This window comes from Monomorium pharaonis, chromosome 8, assembly GCF_013373865.1.
Source record: "Monomorium pharaonis isolate MP-MQ-018 chromosome 8, ASM1337386v2, whole genome shotgun sequence".
In the NCBI taxonomy this organism is placed as follows: domain Eukaryota; kingdom Metazoa; phylum Arthropoda; class Insecta; order Hymenoptera; family Formicidae; genus Monomorium; species Monomorium pharaonis.
The window spans coordinates 10,818,655-10,845,404 of NC_050474.1; the positions used below are offsets into that span (position 1 = coordinate 10,818,655).

The following is a 26,750-nucleotide window of genomic DNA, read 5'->3' on the forward strand; positions in this document are numbered from 1 at the left end:
ATCCAGATGTGGGTGGTTCAAATATTCTAACTGGTAGGACTCTTTTTCAGGATTGTGTGATGGGTGAATTCTAAGTTTTCTTATTGGAGAAATAGTTTTTCCTCTTTGCCTAATCATACGTTGAGTAATCTGTCGAAAGTTTCTGTTTCCTCCCACATTCTTTCAATTTTATCGAAGGGATCCGACCTATCGCGTAGGTTATCTTCCCTTTGAGTTTAAGAGATATATAATTTTTTTCTATCGTGCTAGACGTGCTACGGTATGGATTGCGAATGGAGGAAACGGTTATTTATTTTTTGCTTATGTTTAGATACTTTATTGCTCATTTTTTGTGAGGAAACGTGAAACTTTGCTTAGATCCCATGTTTGTTTTTGAATTTCTATCTTCAGAATTTATTATTTGTTGACTCAATATTCAAAAGGAGTTAGAATTATCTACTTGGTCGTTTCGTCCATCTATGTTTGTCATTACGTTTCTAACAGACTAGTCCTAGACGCATAAAAAATTATCGGAGACCGTTGAAACGGAATTTCTTTTGTAAATTATTTGTTTTTCTGACAAAGGGAAATTGTGGAGTCTGCCGGACGTAACACAATCACAACATCAATTACAACATTTATTGTTATGAAAATTGCTCTAAAAAATAATTTTTTTAGAAATATGAAATCGGAGAATAATATGAAAGATGACAAAAAATGAATGACGATGACAGAATTAAACGGCACACATTAAGAGAGTAAAGGGTAATAAATTAAAAGCAGATACTTACATGTTCACGAAAGAACAATACTTGTGACAATACACTATCCAATATACTTGTTCACATTACCAACTACGAGCTGAAAAGGCAGCTTCTCTTTTATACATTTATACGGATGTATATATGCAATACATTTTGCATACGACACCGGCGTATAAATTTAGTAACAGTGATAGACGGATTGGTTGTTCTTGCGCAGGCGTGAGGCTTCAATAAAGTATCTATTAGTAATAGGAAGGAGATGTTTGGTCCCCATACAATTTTGCAAAAAATCTTACCAGTATTTATCAAATAAAATACAATATTTATAAATTATTCTATTTAATACAAGAAAATATACATGCATGTTTAATATGTGAAATGTGTTCACGTTTTTATAAATTTGCAAAAAAATTGTATGGGGATCAAATATCTCCTTCCTATTAATAATAGATGCTTTATTGAAGCCTCACGCCTGCGCGAGAACAACCGATCCGTCTATCACTGTTGCTATATTTATACGTTGGTGTCGTGTGCAAGATGTATGATCAAAGATCTCTTTCCTATTACTAATGGATATTTTACTGAAGCCTCACGTGATGCGCTTGCGCGAAAACAACCGGTCCCTCTATCAACACTGATATTAAAGTTATTTGTCCGTGTCGTATGCAAAATGTATATATACATCCGTATAAATGTATTTTCAAACTTCAAATTAAATTAAATTATATACTTATATTATCTTTATTATCAGAGCGTGCTACGTGCATATAGTGTAAATAATATAATTATGCAAATAGTTATTGCAGTTTATATTTTATATTTTTCTCTTGATATTATATATTTTGTTATATTGTATTTGCAGTTTTAAATGTTAAAAAATATTTTGCTTTATATTAATTTATATTCACATTTGTAATAATGAAAATGTACGTAGACACATACGTATATATATGCTACTTTTGTTATATATATGCATTTATGCTTTATATCGTGTAACACGTTGCGTATTATATAATTACGATTAATCCATTTTTATGTTTTAATATAAAAATATACGCAAAAGAGGCGGTTATTGAGTGTGACGCGTGTTGTATCCCTCGTCTCGGGATACAGTGCGGGACCGTTGCCGATGACTCCTCGGGATCAGGTTTCCAAAAGATAACGCCGAGAGTTGATATTAAAAGATATATATATTTGTTCTTCCTTTACAATTTCGTTAGCGAACCCGAAAGGTGAATAACTAAGTGTAGTTTGTTGATTCGACGAGAAACGTAGACTCGTCGCTATTATTATTAATAATGAGTCAACTCGTTCTCTTTCCGCGGCCTTTATATACTCAGCTTTTCGGCTTGTTACCAAGGGATGTCACTCGCGGTCACGGGTCTTTGGCCCGTGCACTAGCTTAGCCACCAATTGCTAGCTAGGCGCATTCCACCGGAAATCAGGAGATTTCGGGTGGCGAAATGAGTAGTAACCGGATATGTTGCCCGGTGCGATGTCCGGTGTGAAGGCCGGTGCGATGCCCGGTAGCAAGGCCGGACGGTGTCGTCGCGCGAGGTGTCACTTGACACCCTTATCGTTATTACGAGTAAAGTTTGTGTGAGTGTCGCGCACTCACAACATCCCTCCCCCTTATTGAAAAGAAAACGAGGGGGCTGAGTTTTCCCAACTAATAGATTACGCAATATTATCGCTTTTCGCGTAGTGCAAAGCTCTATACTGACTATACTAATCGCTATTCCCTTATTGTTTTACACTAATAATTACATACCATACGTAGCTGGTATCGCTCGTTCTCAGATTCACGTACACATAGGTTTAAAACTTTTCAAAACTGAACATGTTCATATCCAGGGTCTCATTTATGGCCTTTTCTTCGTCGAGGAATATCTCGATGCACTTCCGGCAGTCTCTGGCAGAGCGCACGTCCATTTGCACTTTTTCGCACTTGAAGCACTGGGTGATCGTTTCTCAATGTTCGTCAGGTGAGAGCTGCGTCCGGTATCGTTGGCGATAACAGCTTCGGCACCATCTTCTCCAAGGAAACTCTGTTTCCACTAGACATCTCTCCGTTGGTTGGAGGCAGATGCTTCGTAAAAGTCTCCCGTACCTTTCTGGGTGGTCTAATGGGCGCACTCCATCGATGGGCTGACTGAGTTCGAATTCCACAGGAATTTTCATCCTGTCCTTGAAGTTGGTGTGTATGCCCTGGAAGCTCTATGTCACCGGGGTAATTTGCGGGGCTGGTTCCGTCTGGCTGCTGCTGTTCTTGTTCTTGAGCTTGATTTGTTTACCGTGACGACAGTATCGAGTCTTTGGAGCTCGATTGGGTCGTCAGTTTTTATAATCCCGTAAAAAACGGAATTGGTGGGGTGTAATTCCCTAAATCGGACCATATATGGTCATAGTCAATTCAGCTGTGCACATCCGGTGTGTGAGCGAAATTTGCAGAAAGAAGTTTTTTGATTCTTTGGTTCCGGTGTAACGCGATATCGTGTGGTCTGATTTTGTTAATCCGAGACGTAGAGCTGTGCAAACTAATGCCACGCTTTTTCCGCAGGGGGAAATGGATAATTGTGTATAATATATAATAATTACTATTACATATAATTATTAATTACTATTACATATATATGTATATATGTTTTTTGTGTTAGAAACGCGTACTGTTGCTTCGTTTTAGGATAGATCTCGGTATCGTATATTTTGTATCTATATCTAATGTGACTCGTTTTTTACGACTATTCTGCTTTTTGTTTTTTATTATAATAAATCCTATTACTACGGCTATTATTACTATTACAATTGTTGTTCCGCTTGTTGCCATTGGAACAATAAACTGAAAAATCAAACTTGAATCTTTATCTAGTTCGTTGTCTATCTCCTCTAATTTGTCTTTGGAATTTTTTAATTCCGTCGGATTTGGTATAATATTTTTTAATCTTATTTCCTTTGTGAGGCCTGTATCGTTTTCTAAGTCAGGCTTCTGTAGTAGTGAAATATTATACTGAGGCAGATATGATTCTACTCTTGTCTCATGTGACATCTTGGGTGATCTTATAATTGTATTTTCTGTCACTAACTTACAGTTATTTTTTAATGTAATTTTACCTACTTTTTCAATTGTTTCCTTTATTTTTCCGTGGTCTTTACAATGTAGAGTAATTGCTTGTTTTCGTGGTGACGAGTGTAGCCACAAGTGTGAATTACTTAGCGTTATCCAAAGACTGTGGTTCGACGTTGCATTTTTTATGTTACAATTTTTATAATGATCTTTAGTTTCTAGGTACATTTTTATTTTGCAAATAGAGTCTGGGTTTATTCGATATACGGGGTGATTTTCCGCGCATAGGTATTCGGTATTTATTTCTATGTATTTTCGCAGGTCGTTCTTTGTGAGGATTATGTAAGTACGCTGTTCTGTGTCTATTGCGATCAGGGGATTGTTAATTTCTACGAACGAGAAAATGTTGTTCTGACTTGGGATAGGTAGCGGAATTACGCTTAGTATTTCATATTTTGGCATCGAAATTAGAGGAAATCGCAAAATAGTGTATATATTTATTGGGTCGCAATATGCGCCTACTGTCGCAAATTTCTCTATTGTCGATCATTCATCCTCTTTTATTCTGAATGGGAAGTAGAGTCCTTCGGGCAATTGCGAGCTAGCGTCTTTAAGTGATTCTATTATTATTGAAATGGGTGTTAAACGAGGATGCAAAATTTCCTTTTTCAAAAACGTTAAATATTCTAGTACGTCTTCCGCGTCGCGTGTTAGATCAGACAGTACCGCGTTAATCATTATAAAATTTTCGTGTAGGTTACTTTGGCGTTCATCTTCTAATAATTTTGTCCTTAGTTTGTCTGTCGCGTCCGCGAGAGTATTCTCGTTTTGTCGAATAGTTCTTTCACTGTTATCAATGTGGGCGATAGTGGCTTGCATTAAAATTTTTAAAATGTTGAAAAAAAGGAGTGGGGGTGGGATAAATTAAAAAGTTTGAATTTTTTAAAAGATATAAATATACTATTGTAAAGAGAATAAAATGCCATAAAACTTTCGTATAGAACATTTTTTCATAAACCTTATATTTTCAAAGATATTCGCAAAAAACGAAAAAATGCGTTATTTTCGAGGGGTTGTTTCAATCCCTAAACGTCGAGATACGCAGATAAAAAAAATTTTGGGTTTTCTTATGTTCTACAACATATCCAAAGCTCATTAAAATCGGTGAGGGACAGTTCTGTCCGTTCCCTTGTAAGTAATGACGCAACACAAACGTAATATTTTTGTTGACTTATTATCGTAATAGAAATAACGTCATTTGATCGTTTTTAAGGTTATTTCTTTGTTATTTATTATTTATAAATGTTAATTAATATTAAAAATTATTTTATTAAAAAGAGCCCATTCAACTTCTGCGTTTTTGTTTTCTATGATGAAAAATTTTTATAAATATATAAAAATGTTTACTGAAAATAAAAATTTTTGTAGAAGGTTTTAATGTTTTATATAAATATTAATTTTTTCTAACAGTTAAATAAAATATAAATTACAAATTTTTCAAATAAATCTCTCTGGATATATTTTTTTGTGTAGCTCCTATATTAATTTTTTTATTATATATTTCATGTTTTTATAACAATATCTTGAAAAATTTAACAATATCTATTTATCTATCACACATATGTATCCATAAACATGAAGTGTTTATAGATCATTACGAAGTGTTAGTTTTGGTATGATCTTCGAAGTTAAACAACGTCGATGGCTGACAATTGAATAGGTGACCGTTTTTCTGATCACAGAGAAGCAATGCTAGATGTGACTGTGGTTTGGGTGACCATACTTGCAAAGTAATCGCAGAAATTAAGCGATAAATTGTGATGACTAAGGAAACAACGTAAATTAAAAAATATTTTATATGTACATTTTTTACATTTGATATAATTGTAATTGTCTATATTTCAAATAGATGTAACAATGAGTTGAATATCATTATTGGTTGTATTTTTATGTTAATTAAACTGGGTACTTAAAAAATTACATAACAATACAAATGTGTTTCAAATCTAGTATTTTTTGTGGATTTCTTAATATTTGTTTTTATGTAGTTTTGTAAATTATGATGTAGTTTTTGTATTTTGTTACAATAATGGCTATTTTTCAGTTGGTACACAGATGACATAGTGTAACACTGTGTCCATTACTTTGACAAAGAACATATCAGTGTGTCTCACTCACTCTAGTGGACACAGTGTTACACAGTGTGTCGTCTGTGTACCTAGCTTGAAAACAGCCAATATTTTAAAATTTTTGTAAAATTTTGTACAAATTTTTCTAGCAAGAAAATCAATTTTATACGTTATACATACCCCACAGAGAGTTCAAAAGAACTTAATTGTATGTTACCAATTATATCACCAATTATGAATTCTTTTTGAATATTTTTTTATAAAAATAATTCTTTTTACATCTCAAAAAAAAATTATAATTGGTAACAAAAATTCAATTTAAAAAAAATCTCTTTTCTATCTGGGACGCCATGTTATATTTGAAAAATGCCGTCATTTTGTCGTTATAGATATAATGTCATCGGTCTGTGACTTAGGATTATTATGTTAACGTCATGTTTATGCCATTTCAGAATTGATTTTGATGTAAACAGTGACTAAAATATGACGTTATTATGACGACCTCTTGCTACTGGGAAGTTACTTTGATCAATCAAAATTAATTTTAATATTATTTTAATGTTATTGTGACTTGTTGTTTATTACTTTACTAAACTATAAATAAAGTAGATTTCTTACGATATTTCTTTTTTAGTGTTATTGCAATTACATAGATAAAATCTCGCAGTTTTAAATGTTTTCACGTTTTGTGTACACGCATTATTTTTTTCTATATACATTACATATAACTTTATTTTACGAGAATTTCGATTTCAATAAAATTCATGTTTTTGTGTCACAATTTTTTCATTAATAAGTCTTTTGTGAAAATTGGCATATTAGAGTTTTTGGGATTACTGATTACGAATCTGCTGTCAGAGTTTCGAAATTAAAAATAGCGAATCCAATATGGCGGACGTAGCTTTTTAAATTCAGCCAATTTCCGTGAGACTAGTCATTAAGGTTTTTTTTAGGACGCCGATTACGAATCCGTTATCAGATTTTCGAAATTCACAATAAATGGCCCAATAATCAAAAAATTAGAATACATCTACTTTTTATTAAAACCCGGACCAAAAATATAAAAAACTTGAAGTCGAAAATATAAATTTGGAAACAAAAGATTCACTACGGCAGGTATAAAATTCTGAGTATTTTGGAAACAGGAATTTCTGTTGTAGTTTGAAAATGTGTTTGTACATAGCTTGTTCTCTGCATTATCCGGACCTGCATTAACGGTAAGGACGTGGTAAACTTTTAGTTCCATTTTTGTTCTTTTAAATTTGATTTTTTTTTTCAAGTTTTTGGGGGAAACTAATTTAACGTGGCATAAAACTTATTCTACTATCATTGAAGTTTTATGGGTTATTTTTGATAACAATTTTTAATCAGCAGCTTAAAAAACTTTTATGTAATAAGCTCCTAAGATATTTGTTAAGTTTAAAATCTTGCGTCCGCTACATTGGATCTGCCATTTTGAAATTTGTATTTTTTATTTAAAAAATGATCAGTGATCCTTAAAACTCCAAATGTTTAAATATGGGTTTGTAATCAAAATTTTTTATTTTTTTAAATAAAAGTGACAGTTTTACGATGTATATTTATTTACAAAATTATTTATTTCACATATTACTGATAGTAATTTTATTATACAAAGGAACGTTTTAGCGTTCTAACGGTTCCAAATATACCATAAAAATACGTTAAATACTTGATTACTTGAAAGAAAATACTTTGACAAGTATTTTGATAGGTAATGAATGCTCTGGGTGACATCACCGTGACGCAAAGGGTCAAATGTTTTAAAAGTATTTTAATAAATTCTTTTCCTTTGCAAATCTTTTTCTTTTTTCTTCTCTTTTTTTGTGTGCTACTATCTTTTTTCGTCTGTCCGTTTTCGACATCGACACGCAGCTGTCACTTACGACATATGCTGCTTTCCATTTATCTGAAAGTGAGACTGAGTCACTCATACTCACTAATGTGAGTATTTTATACTCAGATAGTGACGTCATTACTCAGTGATTTAAAAAAATATGCAAGTGATCACGCTTATTTTAATGACAAAATTATCTCAATATATAACCTCACTTCTAAAGTGAATATGCGAGACTCAGTAAAGCACACGGTCTTGAAATTGCTCAAATTGTAGGAAAAAACTCAGTTAAATCTCACTTATGAGAATGCAAAAGGAACGTGCATTTAACTGAGTTATGACGTCACAAGTGAGAATTATCTGAATTTTGATGTAAATGGAAAGCAGCAATAGAAACTGCGAGTCACTATGCCACAGTACAATAGGTTCACTTTGTGTCGGTATCTTTGATCTATGAACTTGGCAAGAAAATTACGTCACCTTACATACGTGTACACATGTCCTACTTTGTATTTTATCGAATTTGTCTTAAAAAAGCTATACAGTAAGATTCTTTCGGATTTTTTCATTGAGTGCATCCACTAATTTTACTATGCCCACGCGATCCGAATTTACATGCGTCATATGTTACGATGCGTTGTGACTATTTACGCGTTAGTCTATCGTTTTATTACGTGGTCTTTATTTTTTTATGTCATTCCTTTCTTTATGCCATTCATCTATTTATTTCGTTACTTTTCTTTCGTTTTCTCTTTCTCTTTCTCTTTCTCTTTCTCTCTCTCTCTCTCTCTCTCTCCTCTCTCTCTCTCTCTCTCTCTCTCTCTCTCTCTTGTATTAGGCAGACGACACATAAAAACGCAAGCATTAAAACTTGTGCGAGTCGGCCAATCGCGGTCGAGGATTCCTAAGAAAGTCAGTCTACCATTTCGAAATTCTCAATCGCGATTGGTCAACTCGCCTGTGTTCTAACTTATGTGTTTTGTGCGCGCCTAGTGCTTCGTACCTTGATGCTTGGAACTTCTTGGTCTGTCCTGCCTATCTTGTTGCAGGGACGCCTTAGTTTACGCCCGACTTCGCAATCGGTCGGCCGATCTCTAAGATTGATTTAGCCTAAGACATTCCACACTTTAATTTTTTCTTTGTTCTTTTTTCTTCTTTTTTCACTATTATATAGCTCTCTTTCTTTTTTTCCGATCTAATTCCGGAAAAGTTTGTCAACTGCTGCCCACGCATGTCAGCCACGTGTTCGAGGATCATTTAAATCGGTATGATAAGACATCTGTTTGTTTGCGTTTTTGATACTCATAATTTTTGCTTTCTTTCTCTCCATCCCGAATATATTTATTTTTTCGTTTTTAATGTAAAAATTTTTGAAGATTTTAAGGAACGCAAAATCTTCAAAATATTATATAATATATTTATAATAAGTGCGTAGTTTTTTCAATTGTAGAACTGTTCTCTTTGCAAGCATATCGCGTCATATCTTCTTGAAATATACATAATAATCGGGTGTCAAAGAGAAAAGTAAAACGAACAATGAGATTTAATATTTGATCTTTGTTTCAAACTGCGTTATTTTCTTTCAATTGGAATATTTCCATTGTTTCTTCTTTTTTCTCTCCAACATTGAAATATAATAATGTAATAAGTAAATAAAATATAATAATGTAATAAGTAAATAAAATGTGTAATAAATTTTAGTAAAATTATTATTTGTTAATCTTAACGGAAGAGTAACAGAAGAAAATTCAACAGAAAAGTATTTTAAATAATTTTAACAAATACTTAAAAAAAAGTTTAAATTAGGTTTGCACACACACACACACACACACACACACACACACACACACACACACACTCGAGCGCGCGCGCGCGCGCACAATAAATAGATAAAATTGCCATAATTTTATGATAATTTTAATCTTTGATGTAAATACTTTTATATTTTTTTATACCATGCCTAATAATAACAAGTGACGATTTTCATAAACAATTATCGAAAATCTCACTTTATTATTATAAATTATTTGTTATAAAATATTTTAGAAAACTGTAACATAATAGTTCATATTTTCTATTTAAAAAATAAAACTCATAAAAATAATTTTAAACTTTTATTTAAATTATTATATACATTTTTTTAAACAAAATTACTTCTATTCGATTAATTTTTTAATAAATTTATTGTTTAACAGAATAACAAACTACATATACTTAAATTAAACACATAGTATACTTGTTTCATTTTAATCACAACAAATATATTTATTGTAATCATTATAGATTTTTTACTATGAAGAAATTTCTATTCATTTTCCTGTTTTTTTCACAATGTCTTGGTTGCGTTTCGTGGACCTCAGATTTTTTGAGTCGATTTTATTTAATCTCTGAGTTACTTATATACAAATAAATTTAATTAAGTTCAATAAATTGATTGACAAGATTAAGATTAAAAGTTATGTCGCCTTTAACAATTCTTAGATATTAGTATTTTTTGAGAGAGAAGAGAGAGAGAGAGAGAGAGAGAGAGAGAGAGAGAGAGAGAGAGAGAGAGAGAGAGAGAGGGAGAGAGAGAGAGAGAGAGAGAGAGGAAAGGAGAAAGAAAAAGAGAATTTGTGTCGCGGAGTGACACAAAACATTGACTTTATTTTAATGTCCTGAATTTCTAAAAGCGGCTCCAAACCAAGTACTTTGTTAGCCACTGATGTGCCACAAAAGAGACAAACAATGAAAAGTTCTAGTCAAAACTAAAATAAGAAAACAAATCTGGTCATTTCACTGTTAGCTAGAATATTTAGCTATAACAATTATGTTAATTTAATGCTAAAATAATGTTAATTTATTTTTTAAACATGTAATCTACTTTGTTGATTATTTAGATTTATGTAAGTATGAACATTTTAATTTATGTTTTATTATTAAATATTAGTTCAAGAAGTGTACTGCAACCTTATTTTTTATCTATATTTAGTTTTCTATGCATCATCAAGTGCGTCACTATTTTGGTTTTACATGACTTTTGCATGTTTCTTGTTATTTGTTTCTAAATAAATAATAAGGACCATCGTGATACAAGATAATAGTTTATCCCAATTATGAGTTACATTTGCACAATTAAATATTCTATTAAATATTTTTTAAATGTCATGAATTATTTATGTCTATCACAGAACTGTATTAATATTTTAATAAGACGGTCTTAAAAGAAATTAAGGAATCTTAAGAATAGAATCTTAAAAACGGATCTTAATGTTTTTAAATTTTCTCTTTATAATATTGAGCGATAGTATTCTACTAGAAATACAATAATGATATATCGATATATTTGTTATATCATTGATTGTGAAATGATGCTTAGCTGATTACATAGAATTTAGATTACCGTGTAATGTTATGATATGGGATAAACGTGCCTCTTCGCGAGGCTTTCTTTGATTCTGCATCTTAAGATAAAAAAGTTTTTAGCTACCCTGGTGGAAAAATTTTTCAGAACTTTTTTAAATTTTTCTTAGAATTTATGATAATTTTTTCGATTTTTTATAAGAATTGGAACATTTCTCAGAAAAACTTGGATAAAAAATGAAAAATTCTGATTAATTTAGAGAATTTTTGAATATTTCTAAATATTTCTAAAAATTTCTGAGAATTGATATATTTCTTAGAAAAACTTAGATGAAGATAATGAAAAATTGTAATCATTTCTGAGAATTTCCAAGTATTTATGAATATTTCTAAGAATTTTTGAGAATTTACGAGAATTAAAACATTTATCAGAAAAACTCAGAAAAAAATAAAAAATTCTAATAATTTCTGAGAATTTCTGAGCATTTTTTACTATTTTAAAAAATTTTTGAGAATTTATGTAAAATTTCTGAATGTTTATGAAAAAGTTTATAAGAATTTATAAGAAATTCTGGAATAGTAGAAAAAAATTATGCACAAAAATTACTGCACAAAAAATTGCATATTTTTGTGCATGAATTTCTGCAATTTTTACAGATTTTTGTATAAAGTTTTTACCTTCAGAATTTTTCTGCAAAATATTTTGCAGAATTTTATGTAATGTTTTCTGAAGTCTTTTGCCTTCAGAAAAAATTATATAAAATTCTAAAAAATTTTCTGAAGGCAAAAACTTTATATAAAAATCTATAAAAACTGCAGAAATTTATGCACAAAAATATGCAATTTTTTGTGCATAAATATAAAATAAATAAAAAACATTAACCTAACCTAGAAGAATATGATGGAAAATTTTAATAAATTTATTTTAGCTTATATAACTTAGTTAATTCCATTTTATCGTCGATCAGTGTATGGCACTCCTCAAATAATTCACAATATATAGAATATTGAAATATTTGAGACGTTCAAATTTATTTAGTATGTACACTAATGATGTAATAAATGTAATACGACATATATATATATTTTTCTTATTTTATGTTACAAAAAATATATGTACATATTATGGCTGCGTTTCAAAATTGCTGTCAATACTGAAAATTTATAGTTTCTGTTACATACACTATAGATTTTCAGTACTGACAGCAATTTTGAAACACAGCCAATATAAATATATATTATAGATATAAGATCGAAGATAAATAGTATATTTCATGGATCATAAAATTTATACACTTCGTGAATTATTTTATTTAATTCATAGAGGGAAGTATATTTTTTTGAATTTAGGGAATAGTGACTGTCGAATATTTGTATTTATCATAAAAACCTTATATGTGACCATTTTTAGTAATTAATAACTTTTTAATATTTTTATTATATAAATTGTTTAGACTCAATGCTAAAATGATAAAGAACATTTTTGTTCAAAGTGACTTAACTTACATGTAGACTGTACAAAATTTCACTTAAGTTTTTTGAGTAAAATTTCTCACAACTTTTTATGTATAATTTTGAAATATTCTAAGAATCTCATCCAATTATTTCTGGAAAAATTGAAAAAATTTCTAATATTTTTAAAATTTCTCAGAAATTTTCATATACACAAATTTTGAAATGTTCTGAGTTTTCTTGTTCGGTTATTTCTGAAAAAATTTTATTATTATTTAGAAATTTTTATTTGTAGAAATACTACAATATTATTACTACAATATTAATACTACAATATTATGAGAATTCTCATCTAATTATTTTTGAAAAAATCGGAAAAATTTTTAATATTTTTCACAAATTTTCAAATATACAGAGATTAAAATAATCTGAAAATTCTTATTCGATCATTTCTTAAAAAATCTAAAAAATTCTTAGTATTATTCAAAATTTTTTTTCCACAGAGTACTGCAATATTTTGAGAATTTTCATTCAATAATTTCTGAAAAAAGTAAAAAAATTCTTTATATTTCTTAAAAAATGTCATATATAAAAATATTGAAATAATCTAAGAATTTTCATTTAGTCATTTCTGAAAAAAATAAAAAAATTCTTTATATTTCTCAGAAATTGTCATATATAAAGATGTAAAAATATTCTGAAAATTCCCACTTGGTCATTTCTAAAAAAATTTGAAAAATTTTTATTTTTTTAGAATTTTTCAAAATTTTTAAAAATTTTTCAAAAATATGGAAGATGAAAAATTCTGAAAAAATTTCTAAAAAAATATGAGAAATTTTTTTACCAGAGTAGCCATAAACAAATATCACATAAAGGTCGTTCGACGACGTGCGCGTCGATGCGTCTGACGCAACATTGGTTCGATGCGGCAACACGCTAGGATTCTCTATCTACTGAATATCTGAACTGAAATAAATTAACATGCTATTACAAACAACTGGTCATCGGTGACTAGTATTGTCGAAATTTTTTAGAACACTTGTAAAAATTACATGTCTTTTAAAATTTTGAATGATGTAAATAGGTAAGTAAGGCAAAATAAAAAGGGCTCGATTTGACACACTATCATGCGGATATAATCTTATTTAATTATATTACATAATATTTTATCATATATATTTATCACTGTGTGAATGATGTGAAAATCAAGATTATTACCAAAATCCGAGGAAACCAATTTTAGAGATTTAATTTTGTTTGATGAATCTTTGAAAATTATGGATTTTAATAGTGTTTAAAAAAATTTTGGAATTTTAAATTTAAATTTGATCTCTTTTTAGCAAAATTATTTCTTTGATCTTTTTTTTTTAATAATGCAAAATTAATTAGCAGTAAATATGACACACACATCCATACATTCTTATGTAATTCGCAAAATTTTATAAAAAGTTATTGACAATCATGTGTATCATTTGTCTAATTTAACTGGACAAAAATATTTCTATTTATAAAGGTTATATGAAAATATTCTTTAGTTTTATTATTATATATGTTATATATACCTGATACATTTTTTTTCATTCTTCTAGGTTGTATTGATTAAAAATTTTGAATTATAAATTTTTAAATAAAAATTAATATATTAGGTGTATGAATTATAGTTTTGAAGGTTTTCAAGAGAGGGCTCTACTGATAGGTTTTAGTAGTCTCATCCGATTTATAAGTATTACATCTTTAAATTCTCATCTTCATGTTTAGTTCCAAGTCAGTTAGACAAAGAAGACGCGTTAATAGTCAGTGTTTTATAAGTCTCGAAATGAAATTTTCAAAAAAGCATTTTTGGCACGTGTTACTTCTTTTACAAGAAGAAAAGCCACCGCGGATAGTCACAGAAAGCTTGTCAAAAAAACTCACGGAGAATCTTTTTCACTGATTAAAACCTGTAAATACTGGTTCAGGCGCTTTAAGAGAGTGGTGATTTTAATGTCAGTGACAAAGAATGCTTAAGACAGCCAAAAAATCGCGGTATCCATCTCTTGCCAGAAAAATAGAACAAAGTAGAAAATAAAGGAAAATATTGTGATTAATAAACTGTTGCCATTGTGTAATAAATACACTGGCGCAAAAAAAACGAAACAAAATTTTTGACCGATTTTTAGGCAATTTTCAAAGTGATGCAACTTTGCGAAAAATCATCCAAATTATATGTACTTTTTTTTTAATTAAAGGGGAAAGACTCTACTTTGAGAATCCCTACGCGAAAGTTTGATTTGTTAAGTGCGAACCTTTTGTATCGCATAAAAACCAAACATGTGTTTTTTAATTGAAAAAAGTAAAAGTTTGTTATCATTTTGCACAAGTTTCTCGTTAAAATCTTGCTAATATTAATTCAGATTCTGAAAGTTCATTCTTTTCTAAACAATTTAAAAAAAAAACATGTCGATACGATGTTTTTTGTTGATTGCACGCTAGTTTGAAATTTGCACTGCATTTTAGGGTATTTTAGCAAGTATACGGTATTTTTGAATATCATGAATTTTGAATATCAATATGATATTGCACATTGATTTTATTCGTGTTTCACTCAATCATACCGCTGTCATCAAAGTGACCCGATCTGCACCACGTGGAGAATGACGATCGGATTTTGTACATCATGTGGCTCTGAAATTCATCGGTGGAAATTTGTACTTCCTGATCTGAATATAACGGATAGCTGATGCACCAATTTCACTGAAGTCAACAGAAGATCACATTTAACTATACTCATAAACCCACACATACACGTAAACATACATATACACATACTCATACATAAAAAGTAAAAGTTCAAATTTTATTTTAAAAAATCAGCCTTTTCAGGGCCACATGATATACAAAATCTGATCGTCATTTTCCACGTGGTGCAGATCGGGTCACTTTGATGACGGCGGTATGATTGAGTTAAACACGAATAAAATTAATGTGCAATATCATATTGATACTCAAAATTCATGATATTTAAAAAATACCGTATTTATTCGCTAAAATACCTTAAAATGCAGTGTAAATTTCAAACTAGCGTGCAATCAACAAAAAACATAGTATCGACATGTTTTTTTTTGAAATTGCTTAGAAAAGAATGAACTTTCAGAATATGAATTAATATTAGCAAGATTTTAACAAGAAACTTGTGCAAAATGATAACAAACTTTACTTTTTTCAATTAAAAAACACATGTTTGGTTTTCATGCGATACAAAAGGTTCGCACTTATCAAATCAAACTTTCGCGTAGGGATTCTCAAAGTAGAGTCTTTCCCCTTTAATTAAAAAAAAAGTATATATAATTTGGATGATTTTTCGCAAAGTTGCATCACTTTGAATATTGCCTAAAAATCGGTCAAAAATTTTGTTTCGTTTTTTTTGCGCCAGTGTATATCTTTAAAAAAATCTTTAAAACTACCTAATCAGCAAAACAATATTAAAAAAATGTTTTCAATAATATTTAAAAAACATTAAAAAAAAATATTTCTAAAAACGTTAAATATATATAATGAGATAAGTTCCCTTTTTTAAATTAGAAAAACGTTTTTTTTAATGTTTGGACAAATATTTTTTTAACATTTAATAAATATTTGTTTTAAAGTTTAAGAAAATGTTTTTTTGAAATTTGATAAATAATTTTTTAAATATTTACTAAACATATTTACAACAAAAGCAAAAAATTGATTGCATTATTAATTAATTTTGATAAATTCAACGTAATCTCACCAATCTAGCATCATAAATTTCTATGATAATTTTGTAAAGGGGAGAAGACTATACATGTTTCAGCCAAGTCACAGTACCTTAGAACATGTTTAATTTCTGTGCCTGAAAAAACTGTCACTATCTAAGTATCAACCACTCCTGACATTGCTTGACTTCGAAGATCGTACGCATCCTAATGCTTCGTGATGATCCATGAATACTTTATGTTAATGCATACATATTTGTTACAGATTATTTCAATAGATGTTGTCAGAAGGATGAAATATGTGTAGTTAAATTATATTTTTATAAATAAATATAAAGTATTACAATTTTTAACCGATTTTCACACATTCGAAATAGTATGTGAAATAAAAAAATATATATTTTTGCTCTGTTCGTAAAAAAATAAAAAATAGATGTTATTTTTTATAATTTTTGAGTATTGTTCCCACACAGAACTTAATATCATTAGAATATCCTGTACTCATACTCATATGAACATACGTACCGTATATGTATATCATTATTCCGCAGTAGCCGCGGGTAGTTCGCGAGATCGCTGCTAGGCGAGGGCGCGGCGCTTCTCCTTCTCGTGAGAAAACTTACACCAAAAGGTTTATAAAAGAAAATCTACAGCAACAAATTATCTCTCGATGTGTATAGTGAGCTCAATAGATTTACCTAACAGCAAAGTGTAGTATCATTTTTGTTACTCGAAGAGAGTCCCTTGAGTTTTCGAATAAAGCTTCCGAGAATTGAGAAAATCTAAAAATAAAATTTTAACCCTTTGGTCCTTAATCTAATGCAGTAGCTAGGAAGGAGCGAGAAACACTATAGCTATAAAGTATAACTCACACATATGTGATTCTTGTAGAAGAAAGTAAAGTAATTCACTAGATCTAGAGAGAGATGAATCGCTGACCAAGTATGTATGTGTGTGTATTATATATATACTAATAAGTGTGTCAAACTCAACCTAAATAATATATATTCCTCAAATGGTTAAAGTTTATACTTACACACAAATTAACCTCTCTACAAAAATAATGATATCTAAATATTTTGCGCGAATTATAAGAATAAATATTTTTATAGGAATTAAAACATTATTACTATTCTTTAGCCAGTTTTTATAATACAAAAAATTTAGACTTGACACTATAAAATGAGAGTATTAAGTTTTTTCTCTACAAAAGTAATGATATATTAACGATAAACTTAAAAAGATTCTTAAATATAAGATTAAGCTTTAAATATTAGTCTTTCGTATTAAATTATTGGCTGCTATTGGCAAATAAGTTTCAATACAAATAAATTACAAATATTACAAATAAATATTTTACTACAAAAAGTGTAAATACTCAACTTGGCGCTGCTAAACCAAATAATTTGTTTTAATACAAAATCGTTTTCTTACAATCTAACTTATATACTAAAATAATACCATATTAACATACACGCACGCATGAGAAAGAGAGATAGATAGATAGATAGATAGATATATTTATTATGTCCGAGCATAGGCTATAGGGCAAAGTATGATAACACAAAATAGAATACACTTTTAAAACAAAATGTACGCAAAAATAGCTAACATAATGAGAAATCGCATTGATATAAGTATAACTATATGACTAATCTAAATCTTAATATTAACTATACAAGTAAAGTGCTAAAGCTGAGAATTAAGGGAGACGATAAGAATGACAGAAAGCAAGACAAACAATACAAGATTGAAAAATCATGCTAACTCAGATGCCAGCAGAAATGAGCGAAGAAGGGTCTTGAAAGAGTCCAGCGAAGGAGCGGATACAATGTTTGCAGGGAGAGAATGCCAAAAATATACCGCGGAGAGATGAAAGAAATTTCTGTAAGTGGTAGTTCTATGAAGAGGAATATGAAAAACCTGAGACAAAGAAGTTGTGCGATCTGATTTTCTTACTGAAGGATCAGGAGGGGTAAATAGTTCACATAAGTAAGACGGAGCATGCAAGTGGAGAATCAGATAGGTTAGACAGCCTAGAAAGTATAGTCTCCTGTTTTCAACCGAAAGCCACTCAAGACGATGTCTAAACGGCGTAATATGTTCGTCTCGCTTAAGATTAAAGATAAATCTTATACAGCAGTTGACTAGTCGTTGCAGCTTAGTATTAAGTTCTTTACTCAATCCATGATAGACAAGGCAACAGTAATCAATATGTGGCTGGATCAAAGTATTGACCAGTTTAATTCTGAGTTTGGTAGAGAGAGAGTTTCGGTTAAATTTTAATTTATACAGAGCGTGGTGAACGTTCTTTGAAACTTGTATGATGTGTTTATGCCATGACAGGTTAGACGTGAAAATAACGCCCAGATTTCTCACTTCACTCACAAAAAGCAAAGGCGTACAGTCAACAATAATCGGAGGAAGAAGAGAGGTGTCAATGGCATTAACAAGAGAGAGAGAAAGAGAGAGAGAGAGAGAGAGAGAGAGAGAGAGAGAGAGAGAGAGAGAGAGAAAGAGAGAGAGAGAGAGAGAGAGAGAGAAAGAGAGGAAGAGAGAGATTGATTGATTGATATTTTTATTAAGCTCTAGCATTGCTTTGGGGCAAAGTAGGATAGATGCTTTATATATATATTAGAAGAAAATAACAGACTAACTTACAACTAATAAGCGCAGAAAAGAAAAATTAAAAGCTAGATAACAGTAAAGAAAGATCGCCGAAATATAACAGAAAGATAGAAAAACTATATAACAAAAGTAAACTGAAACTAAAATATAAATGAGATATCGCAAGTCTATATAAACCTTCACAAATAAAATAAAATATAAACTATATAAATTGAATATATAAAAATATAATATAATATGATGTAATCTCTCAGTAACTATCAAGCAACATAATGCAGCCAAGATGATAAAACGGTTAATAATAACATAACAAGAAAATTAACACTAATGTACACAAACTCGTGCAATGAAGCAGCAATGGAGAGCGTCACAGATTAATAATGCAACTAAATAGCAAGTCAGTAACATGCAGCAAAAGTTATGTAACTAGGAGCAATGAAGATATAACATGCAGCAAAAGTAACACAGTACTCATAATTAGAGTGCTAAAAATAAAATAAAAGATAAAAATTAAAAGCATACACATTACTAAGTTTGACTGACGCCCCCATTACATTCTGTAGCAAAAAGGTGAGAGAATAACATATTTTTAAAAGTGAAAAGAGAAGACGCCTGAGTTATTGATGCTGATAATGAGTGCCAGAAATACATGGCTGATAAAACAAAAGAGTTTCTATAAGCCGCAGTAGAGTGTAAAGGAATGTGAAAAGTAGGATTAGGAAATCTTGGAGAATATCTAATTGACACATCAAACATCGTAAACAATTCTGAGAAATAAGTAGGACTAAATAAATTCAGGATTTTGTAAGTTTGTATACGTAAAAAATATAACCTACGGTTTCGAATTGATAACCAATTTAATCGGTGACGATATGGAATGATGTGTTCATCACAACGCAGATTAAAAATGAACCTGATACAACTATTTATGAGTCTTTAAAGTTTAGTATTTAAATCGTTTGTGAGATCATGGGTGTTTACGATAATGGCTATCCGAGTAATTTTCTCTAGGACCGAAATATATGATAAGCACAGCTATCTACTACCATGATTCGTGACAACTCAATGCTGTCTGGTATAGCCAAATCAACATCACGAGCAAGTTGCGAGTTGCGAGTTCCGTGAGTTTGTAGCAGGTAACCTAAAAAGTACGATATAAATATTATAAATAATTTGATTGATTATTACAATTAAAAATACTCTGTTTTTAATGTAAGATTATTAATTTCATTAAAATAGTAATTATGTAACACAATCATGTATTTTTAAAGTATTGTCTAAAGTAATATTAAAGAGATTATTTTATTTATTTATTTGTCTATCAAGTTTCTATTATAACGATATTATTTCAAAACCTAATATAAAATTTAATTAGACATTGATTCTTAATAAATGTTACTATGCACTTGCATTACAAATTAAAAAAATTTATTGTAAACATTATTATTAGTCTCACATTAGTGAAATATTCATGCATAACATTCATACATAAAGATATATGATTTTTTAAGTAAAATAATGATAACACCATGCAACTTATCATTAACAGTTGTTACAAGAAAGAAAAATATTTATAATTAAATCTTTATTTTACTTGTAATCTAAAAAATATTATTAATAATGATTTTGTAACGAACCTCCCGTCGCCGGCATCACCGACCGCGCGCGGCCGAACACCCGCCGGACTGCATAAACGACCACCGGCCCGTCCTAATCACCGCAATAAAAAGCGTCGAGACGAGGCATCGTCTCCGCTCCGCGTATTTCCTCGCATTCTCCCAACCTCCACGGGGGGGGGGGGAGCAAGTGCGGGGAAACCCGAAGATCCGCGAGGATCCCCGATCCTCCACCCGAGCGGGTATAAAAAGCCGCTCCGGTGGAGACTGCGACACTTCTCGCTCCGACCGTACACTGGATTCCGATCCCGACCAGAGTACACTCCTGAGAAGCTTCCTGCGACCAGTAATTAGGATAGAGTATTCTCTGCTTTAACCGAGAGCTCTCGGTACCGCTCGTATTCGAAACTCCTAGTTCGTCTCCGTAGCAGAGGGTAGAGCGTCCTCCACCTTCGCCGAGAGTTCTCGGCTATGGACTTTCTTTAGTCGCCCGATCACCCGGCTCGAACACAACGGGGGTGGAGAATTCTCCGTCTCCCTCGAGAGATCTCGAGATCGACCGGCGTTTCCTCGATCACCAGACGCAAGTGGAAAAATCACCGCGCAGCACAACACCCCGCGCTTCACGCCGCGTACCGCGCACCACCGATCTCGAGGCTCCGGCGATTACCGCCCGCCGCACCGCTCGCCATCCCGCGCCACGAAACGCCGCTTCACGCCAGGGCATTGCCCGCCGGCCCGTCGCCGCACACCGCGACCATCTACGAGCTACAGTGAAACCCCGCGTTAGCGGACTCAGAGCCCCGAACAGTCCGCTAACGCGGGGTTATTTCTTATTGCTTGGTTTCACTCCCACTCTGTGAAATTCAGGGACGTAATGGTATTGCCATCTAACCAGTTAATGTTTACGCTTAAGACTAAATGTATTCGATCATAAAATTGCAAGCAGAGCGTCTCAGGTCAAGTCAGTCGTAGCTATAGCCTTCCGAAGAACTCACATTTCGTACCTCTATAATAAATTTATATATTCCCGAATAAATTATATTCCCTACACTTCTAATTTATTATTTTCCAACATATAATTTATAAATAAAATATTATCAGACCAGAAATCCAGCTCTGATTGCAATTGGTGTTCCTTTTTTTATGTGATTACATTTAAACAATTTACTTTAAATTAGTGTTGGCTATTTTATTTACACAATTGCGTGAATTTTTCAAATAAAAAAAATTTATTTATATTACAAGAATACTATTTTGAGACAATTTTTAATAACCATGTGGACAAAATAATAAATTCTTAAATTAAAAAAACATTTGTGGAGATAAAAAAATATGTTTACATTAAATAGATTATATTAAATTAATTAATTATATTAGACCTTTCAAAAATAAGAACTTTCATGAATATATTTTAAACAATTATGAAAAAAATATAAACCTATTAACGTTATTAATTATATAAATTTATTACGAATTTATCATATAAATTTATCACATGAAATTATCACATTGTATAAATATATCACATTGTATGAAGATTTAACTCATACTTTTCGCCGCTGCAATTCCTAATAATCTACTTATTGTAAAAATATCAGCATCTTCGCATTCATCTTGTTCTTGGCACCAATTTTTAATAGCTTCAAGATATTGGTAAGCTTGTATATGAGATAGTTTCTGTAACGTTTGAACATTATTTTCTTCGTCATTTTCATTTTCCTTTCCCATATCAGAAGATTTTTGGCAATTTATGACACTTTCAACTATCTCAATATCTGTTAAATACAGTGAAACTCCGCGTTAGCGGACTGTTCGGGGCTCTGGTCCGCTAACGCGGGGTTATCTCCTATTGCTTGGTTTCACTCCCACTCCGTGAAATTCAGGGACGTAACGGTATTGCCATTTAACCAGTTAATGTTTACGCTTAAGACTAAATGTATTCGATCATAAAATTGCAAGCAGAGCGTCTCAGATCAAGTCAATCGTATCTATAGCCGTCCGAAAAACTCACATCTCGTATTTCTGTAATAAATTATATTCCCGAATATTTTATATTCCCTACACTTCTAATTTATTATTATTTTCCAACATATAATTTATAAATAAAATATTATCAAATTAGAAATCCAGCTTTGATTGCAATCGGTGTTCCTTTTTTTAGGTGATTACATTTAAACAATTTATTTTAAATTAGTGTTGGCTATTTTATTTACATGTGCATGAATTTTTTAAATAAAAATTTATATAAAAATATATTTTTATTTATATTACACGAATAATATTTTGAAACAATTTTTTGAGACAATTTTTAATGACTATGTACCCTTACGGAAAAAAACACTCTAATTTTGAGAGTTTACACTCAAAATTGAGTGTTAATACTCGATTTTGGGAGTTTACTCCGAAATTTAAGTGTATACGCTCAAATCTTGAGTATTTACACTAAAGATTTAGTGTTTATATTCGAATATTGAGTGTGTACACCCAATGATTGAGTGTTCATACCAAAGTTTGGATTTAAATACTGAATATTTGAAAATATACTCTTAACATATGGATATGACACTCAATAAATGAGTGTATACTTCCAACATAAAGTGTGAACACTGAAACGTTGGGGATGTACACTCAACATCTATTGGTTGAAGGTATACACTTAATATTGAGTGTGCACTCTCAAACATTGGATTAGAAAATGTTAAATAAAAACAAAAACAAGAAAAGCAAGTTCAACTGAGATTAAAATTAATCTGCATTGGTAGAAATGGACATAAAACGAATATCTAAAATAAACATTCAACTATAAAGTGTTCAGCTAGCTCTGAGTATTAATTTGAGTATTACTTTCAATTTGGATGTTTGCCATCTAATTGAGTGTTAATTCAGTGTTATTCTTAAATTTAAGATTAACATTGAAATTAACACTCAATTAGATAGCAAACATTCAAGTTGAGAGTAATAACACTCTAATTAAAAGTAAATTAAAGAGCGAACACTTAAGTTGAGTGTTTACACTGAATTGAGTGTTTACCCCTTGTCCCAAATTATACTCAACTTGAGTATTCTTCAAGTGTTATTTTTAGTGTTTTTTCCGTAAGGGTAGTCTAGTCCGCCGGACTAACTACTTTTTTTTGTGTGCTTGTGTAATCAATAGAACGAATCTGTTCCGAGCTACCAAGAATTAAAATTTTTGATTTTGCAATATTAAGTGTCAAGAAATTTGCTGCTGCAAACCTCGAGATAGCTAAAACATCCTCGTTGATCATGGACAATCCTTGACGGAGATTGTAGAGAGCACATTTCATATAGATTTGAGTGTCATCCGCGAATACTATGTGTTGAGAATGAGTAAGACACCTACCGATATCATTTATGTATAAGGAGAAGAGAAGAGGACTCAGCACAGATCCTTGAGGGACAGCCGAACACGTACCAAGCCACTCAGAATGACAACCTTGATTATTAACTACAGCCTGGAAACGATGTGAAAGATATGAGTATAACCATCGGAGCACTGATTCAGAAAAGCCCAGTTGCTTAAGTTTTTCAAGGAGATGCAAATGAGAGATAGTGTCAAAAGCCTTACTGAAATCGAATAATACAAGAATAGTCAGGAAACTTTATCCATACCTTGCCTGATATCGTTTATGATCTTAATTAAGGCTGACTGTGTGCTAAAACCCTTCCTACGCGGATTGCATAAGGTCAAGTAAACTATTTTCATCAAGAAATTGAACTATTTGCTTGTGAATAATCTTTTCCAGTATTTTAGACAACTCAGGAAGATTCGCAATGGGTCGCGTATCAGAGTGTGAGCGAGGAGGGTGAATCTTGGATAGTGGACGGATGTATGCCCGTTTCCAAGCCGTCGGGAAAAAAGAACGCTCAATAGACATATTGAATAAGGTGGTTAAGTGATTGATGATCTGCGGGCAAGCTTTAGCAATACAAAAAGCAAAGATATTATCCGATCTTGAAGCAAGAGAGAGAGAAGATAAGGAATGTACAGTCTTGAAGATATCAGCAGATGTGATAGGTAAAAAAGAAAAAGATTGGCTTTGAGGAATCACAATGTTAAAGGACTTAAAAAACTGATCAGCAGGAATAGGGACACTCTGAGAGGAAATAAAAACAAAAAGAATTCAGCTTATCAAGTGAAAAGAAATTGAGGGGAGATAAAGGATTCGCTTTAACAAGCCCTAGATTCCCCAACTCTCTCCACATTTTGGATGGAACGCAAATAGAAATAATAATATTTTCATAAGCATGAGAAAACGAATCAAAGGCAGTAATAAAGTCGTGAAGAAAGTAATCGGAAGGCCTTCGATATAGGGACGCAAAGAGAAGAGGTGTGGAGTTAGCGAATATATAATAAGTATTCAGGTGAATTAGAAAAACAATTGGGTGAAGAGTGAAGAACTTTGCTTGGAGAGAGTTATGAATATAACACGCCACACCTCCACCCCGCTTTCCCTCGCGATTGTTACGAATTAAGTAATAGTTTTTGATATTAACCAAGGTCAGCAATGAGTGAGTGAAGCCACGTTTCAGCAATAGAAATAATATGAAAAAAATTTTCTCGTAGAAACAGTTTAACTTGAACAAAATGAGCTAGCAAGGACTGAGCATTAAATTGCGCAATTTTAAAATAGGAAAGGGAAGGCGTAACGGATAGGGTAACTGATTGATCTGACGATTTGACAGAGGATTCAGAGTGTAGTCACGTCAATTTTGCAAGATCCTCCTTGGATTCAATTGACATAGAAGGGTGCCCGTTTTCTCTTCTCACTTTAATAGAACCACGTTTGTACCAAACATATTTGTAAGACTTTTCTGCAGCAGCAGCCTTCGTGAGTCGAAGGAGGTTATACACATCAATCGGTAAGAATTCGTTAACATACAAGTTGCGCTTTGAATCGGATTCGCATACGCCTCTCAGCTTTATTCCTTATTTCCCTCGAATCTTGGCCAGAACTATGTCCCGTACAGCACTCGACGTAAGAGTAACAATAAAAGAAGTCGAGCCTTGGATTCTGCTGTTGGAAGCTCACGAATAGCCGTAGTTGGAGGCTTTTTTGGAATAGCCTTAACTTCCAATATGTGAGAAGATAACTCGGAAATCTCAAGGAATCGGAAGAGCTTGTTAACAAGTTGAGGCAATGCAATGGACATTGAGGACGGAACTCCAGAAATGATTAATTTGTTTCTGTCTTTATTCCAAAGACAATGCTATTATCATAAGCGAGTGGGAAAGGGAACTGGAACTAGAGTCGGGAAGAGCCACTTTTATGGATTGCACTTCACGAGCTAGAGCAGTACAATTCCCCTCAGATCCGAAATGCGATGATGATTTTGTTCGACCGCTTCGGCTATTTAACTCAGTTGACTAAGCTTTTCATTAATTTTTTTATTTGTCTGAAGTTGATTGGCAATAAAGGAAGAAATCTTATCGTTAGACTGCTTTATCTGCTTAATCAACCGAACGAGAAGCTCATTCGTTGTCTGATTTAAATGAGTCAAAGATTCGGAGCTGCCGCCAGCAGCCGCCGCGGAGCCGGCCGCTGAATAGGCAAGCTGTAGGCACGTACTATCCTTGTGTGTGAGTGGCATGTCACTTGAATTTTAGGTTTACTTTGCAGCAGTCACTGGCCGATTTAGTAATAATATGGGCTTTTGCACAGCCGGGATGAAAAGCCTTCTGGCATATAACGCACACTTTCATGTGACCTTATTAAAGCATCTCTGATTCATATGTATTAGTTAATGCCGTACGGTATAGAGCCACAGATGTATATAATACGGGTAATAGTAAACAATGCCGCTGTTGATACGTTCGGTTTAGTGGAATGGACACCAGCGCCGGAAATAACAGAAGATCGAAAACATTCCGCTCTCATAGAAACATAGCCAAGGCAAACGCGTGCGTAGACCCAGCCGTCGACAGATCTGAATCAGCTCCAAATGACAGGTTAGATTCTAAGAGAAAACTTGTCATCAAGATATAGAGGCAATGTTAGAAATTCCACGCAATGCTATTACTACAAGATGGCAAGCAACAAAGGCACTTGCAAATACCTGCAACAAAATACCCGCAAGCAGCAGGAAGCAGTAAATTGTTTACTACAAGATAAATCGATAGGACAGAGAGAGAGAGAGAGAGAGAGAGAGAGAGAGAGAGAGAGAGAGAGAGAGAGAGAGAGAG

The 26,750-nt window shown here is 31.9% G+C and overlaps 1 protein-coding gene across 1 annotated transcript in view; it reads left to right on the forward strand.

Moving 5' to 3' along the window:
• Positions 1 to 8,594: 8,594 nt before the first annotated feature.
• The window catches only part of LOC105831307 (monocarboxylate transporter 10), a 325,574-nt gene continuing 307,418 nt past the window's right edge, over positions 8,595 to 26,750 (forward strand). The window contains exon 1 of the mRNA XM_036291331.1: positions 8,595 to 9,056. The gene's annotated coding sequence lies outside the window, so the exon portion shown is untranslated. The remainder of the gene's footprint in view (positions 9,057 to 26,750) is intronic.